A 5,389-nucleotide genomic window follows, 5' to 3' on the forward strand; every position below is an offset into this window, starting at 1 on the left:
TTAATATATAATTCAAGTACCTCTCATGGAACAAATCATGGGGCTCAAGTCTCCTCTATCTCTCCTTATGATAATGAGTCGAACCCAACCATCTCAACCCACCAACAAGAAATATTTCAAAATACATAAAATCCTAGTTAGTAACTTAAGAAGATCTTTACTCTTTTAATTTTGATACTGTGAAGATTTTTACAGGCCATATCCAGATTCTTTCAGGCGTTGTTTGCTATGGCGTGTCAGTATGTCAATGGTATAGTTAAAATTTACAGTATTTACATATTTCTCTTGCAAAACAAAAAAAAGTTATGTAGGCCTACCTGTGTAAACACCTTCAATCGATGTTTACGTCTAAATTATTTTTATGGTATTTTCCTCTTCAGTTTTTATAAAACTTTACCTCTAATTGGACTTAATTCGACAGTTTATGCATGAACAATAAATATTCTACAACACACATGAAAACCTAGAAACAACTGGTCGGTCTTCATAATCACAATCCTTTTTTTTTTGCGATACAATCATACATTTTATTTAGAGATCTAATATCTACTTGTTTTACTTTGCCATCAAAATGGCAGGATATAATGAAAAAGCCCAATTTCTAATATGTGTATTGCGCAAACACTCTTTACTTACTACTCTGAAACAGCTGTATGACACATATCCACCAGGATGTTGTCAGGCTGTACCGCCTTCAGCCTTCTAATTCAATCCAGTTTGATCCTGAAAGTGAGGCATGTGACGTCTGCAACAGCTGTACGGCCTATAACAGGTAAGCCAGACAGGACAGGTATGATAGCAATAAAAATATATCTTCTTCAGAACATACAACTTCCTCATGACTATTCAACATTACTCAACATCAAGCCAATGAATCAGATTTCTGATCATCAACCTCATAATTAGTCAATGATTGTTTTGGGAAACTATCAGGACCTGTGCTTTCCTATATGATGTAAAGAAAACCTGCATACGCTCTGTAGTATGTTCAACATTACGCTGCCTTGTAAAATATTTTGTTTTGACCAACTTCTAATCCCAGAATGCACTGCGGTGAGCTCAGTAAAAAAAAGACGACGCACAAAGAAATCTCAAAAATAAGTCACAACCGGCAACAGCGTCATGGGCGGCCAAGGCTCATTGAGGCACATGTGGAGCGAAGGATGGGCTGTGTGGTCCGATCCAACAGATGAGCTACTGTAGCTCAGATTGCTCAAGAAGTTAATGCTGGTTCTGATAGAAAGGCATCACAACACACAGCGCATCGCATTTTTTTGTTTATGAGACTGCATGCACAGACCAGTCAGGGTGCCCATGCTGACCCCTGTCCACCACTGAAAGCAGCAACAGTGGGCACATGAGCATCAGAACTGGACCACGGAGCAATGGAAGAAGGTGGCCTGGTCTGATGAATCACGTTTTATGATGTTTTATTTACAAAGTTCTGGAGGAGCACATTCCAGAAAACCAACTCACCTATGTTCCTCAACAGTTTTTTCCGCATCCCTCCACCACCCTGTCTCCTCAAACTTGCCTGGTTACTCTCCTAACCAAAGATACGGGGGAGTACTCTGGGTTCGGGCGACATTTCGAGATCGGAGGCCTGCCCTGGACAGCTCGCCAAATACACATACTTCTTATTCTAATCATTTGTAAGTGTGAACTAGAGAACTTTTACATCACGTATGTGTGCGTCGCTTACCTGGGGAACACATGGCACCAGGATGCACTATGGGAAGAAGGTAAGCCGGCAGAGGCAGTGTGATGCTTTGTGCAATGTTCTGCTGGGAAACCTTGGGTCCTGCCATCCATGCGGATGTTACTTCGACACGTACCACCTACCTAAGCATTGTTGCAGACCATGTACACCCTTTCATGGAATATATACGGTATTCCCTGGTGGCTGTGGCCTAATAATGCACCCTGCCACAAAGCAAAAATGGTTCATGAATGGTTTGAGGAGCACAACAACGAGTTTGAGGTGTTGACTTGGCCTCCAAATTCCCCAGATCTCAATCCAATCGAGCATCTGTGGGATGTTCTGAACAAACAAGTCCGATCCATGGAGGCCCCACATAGCAACTTACAGGACTTAAAGGATCGGCTGCTAACATCTTGGTGCCAGATACCACAGCACACCTTCAGGTTTTAGTAGAGTCCATGCCTCGACGGGTCAGGGCTGTTTTGGCAGCAAAAGGGGGACCAACCCAATATTAGGAAGGCTGTCATAATGTTATGTCTGATTGGTGTATATAGCGCCCAATACATTTCCAATTTTTATGAAAATTTCATATTTTACCTGATATTTGTTGTTAGCTTGTCAAAAAGTGGTAATGCATTACAAGTTACGCAATCAGATTACTTTTAGTTTTAGTAACTAGTAAAGTAACGGATTACTTTGAAATCTACAACAAAATCTTTCCTTTTGCCTGAGGCTTATTCATTTTACTTTCAGTTTAATTTGCCTAAAAATTGAACTTTTTTGTTATTACAAAACAAACAAGCAAGCCCAGCCAGTTTTTGTGCTTTCTTGTGAGACTTTTGTCCTGCTAGTCTTGTTAAGCATTCCAAATCAGTCATTTATGAGGTTAGGATGCTGGCTATATAGGCAGTTCACAAGGTTTTGGAACAGAGCCACTGTAAGCTTGCTGTAACGTGTTTATTTCTTGGGTCTTGTCCTGGTCTTGGCATCATAAAGTTGAACATTTCTGAAAATGTTACAGGGAACTGATTTTCCTTTCCTCTTCTTCCAAATTTTTTTGTGAACTGTTCACATTTGTCATAGGCAGACAGAGAGGACAGAGCGCTGAAGAGCTGTGGTGTGTTGTACCATAAATTACATCATTGGATGTTGGTACAAACTTTTTGGCACGGATCACATCACAATTTCATATTTATATTGTTAAAAAAAAAAAAAATGTATAGACACAGTGAATATGCACTGTATAAAAGAAACACAAAATAGTCTAGAAAGGAAATATACACTAGGGAGAAAAACAAAACTTTTAAAGTTATAAAACCTTATTCTTGATACCAAGGCTTTGTTTCCTAGAAACAGATTCCTGGACTATAAAAGGTATTCAGAGGAGACTCAATGTCAACGGTGACCTTTAGCCCTGGGCGAAGTTTAATCTATGAATGGAGAACTTTTATAAGTTGTCACAATGTACTGTATCTTTTCCCAAGCCGACAAAGTTACTTGTATAGAAATACTTGTATAAAAGTATCTTATAAAAACACACAAAATCTACATTTTTTTTTCTTGCAAAAAAGTAAACTTTTTTTTCTCCCCCACAAAAAGAGGAAGAGACCACTGAAGCTTGACCTTTTTCAGAACAGCTAGTTTCAAAGAAAATATAAATACAAATAGACAAGCTTCGCCCACATGAAGCTGAACACTGCTTCTCCTGGTGTTGTCTTTCTTCCGACATATGTGATATAAGAGTCTGAAGTCTAGGTGGGTCAGGTGTAGAGTCAAATCTGATATCCAGAGGCATGAGCATTGACCGGACAGTGTAGTATTAAATCCAGGAATAGATATAAATTAGGCTAATTTAAACCCTCGCCCACAGATGAACTTCTGTGGAATGATCTGTGGCCATAATCCTCCACATACAGATGTTTCACACTCCTTAAAGGGACAGTAAAAGATTCTGTAATTTACTTGTGTTGACATTCTTTCTTATATTAAACATGCACATAAAAAAGATGTTTTTGCCATACAGGTTTCAAATGACATAAAAAATAATATAATTGTCTTTTTTTTTGGGTGAACTATGCCGTTAAAGAAAACGGGAGGCCTGTTTTGTGCCAGTGCACAACATTGCACAATCTTTTCTTTTGGCTATTCTTTCATTTTCTTGCAACACTGATAATCCATGCCAGGTACTTTCAGATATCTTATACTGGTTTAGCTCTGGCCAGGAGAGTTGCTGTTTGTTGGACCTTTTTTTATTATTTCTCCAAAGACTGTTGCTTCATTTTGATTTTAAATGCCTTTATTTCATTCAAAAGACACCTACGTCGCATCTTTCTTATTCACATGCTTAAAGGGGTCATGAACTGCATTGGTTTATTGTTTTATAATGTTTCCTGGGGTGCACTTATAATGTTAGTATGTTTTTTACATCCAAAATTGTCATAATTCTTGAATAAAAGGCATTTTTCCTATCCTGATTTTAGCCTCTGATTTGAAAGCTCCGTTTTAAGGGGCGTGTCTGCTGTGAGACTTCAGTGTAAACACCCACTGCTGTGATTGGCTAACATCTTTGCATATGAAAATATCCAAGTATTACTCTCTCTTTTAGCACATTTTTACTATTACAGCTCTAAAGTTAACTAATCGTGAAAAGTGTTGCATTATATTTAGATAGTGGAATGAAAGGTTGCAGAGATGAACACTGTAGTCGAACACAGACATGTTGAGCGCATGAAAGCAGTGATCTTGTCATTTCAACTCTGTACGCTAACAAATGCTTTCATCTTTACTAAAAGTGTAAACGCGATACAACTAAGAGATTTGTTGAATAAAACGGGAGTTTTGCGCGTCAGTCACTGATAAACTCACGCTGTTTGATTGACAGCTTCAACACGTGCTGCTCCAGCGATTGCAAAGGGGGCTTTCTTTGAGCTTTCTTTATATAATTTAATCACCGTTAAACAACTGATTATTTTCATCCTTCTAAGAAACAACACAAGGTGACGCTTAGTCACTGGTTTGATTTACTGACACACAGACAAAGAACATCTGACTGTAAATTAATCATTACATATCAGATCAGGCATTTGAATTAACACAGTTACTTATATGTTGTTGTGTTACTGTCGAGTCCAGGCACTGCACAATATTTTGTAATCCTCAACGGTATTGCTTGGTAGCTCGATCTGGTTTAGCACCACATAGGCCTATGTTACTATTGCATGTCATGCAAGAATCGGTGGGCGGGGCTAAACAGGCAGTGGATGAAGTAGGTGCATCTTCTTCTGCAGAGGCGGTGCTTGCTGCCCTTTGACGTCATAGATCCCCACTTTGTAAATCCTGTCGTTTTCTGGGTCTGCTGTCAATTAAAGCTTTTATTCGACTAACAAGGACGTTTTCAGCTCTAAAACTTACAGGATATTCTTATAGTATGATGATGATAATAACCATAATATACATTTTATTTATAAAGCACTTTACATTTTAAAGAAAATCTCAAAGTGCTACAATAGAAGCAGAACAAACAAAACAAAGCAAAACAAACAAAAAAAAACAATTAAAACAATCTAGGAATTAAGTTAAAAATCAACTGCCAACTAAAACTAACAAAATTAAACATGAAGAAAGTTTTAAACATTGAAAAACTTTTAAAAAAGATACGTTTTTAAGTCCTTTTTCAAACCATTTGTC

Source organism: Chanodichthys erythropterus, chromosome 15 (assembly GCF_024489055.1).
Source record: "Chanodichthys erythropterus isolate Z2021 chromosome 15, ASM2448905v1, whole genome shotgun sequence".
Lineage (NCBI taxonomy): Eukaryota > Metazoa > Chordata > Actinopteri > Cypriniformes > Xenocyprididae > Chanodichthys > Chanodichthys erythropterus.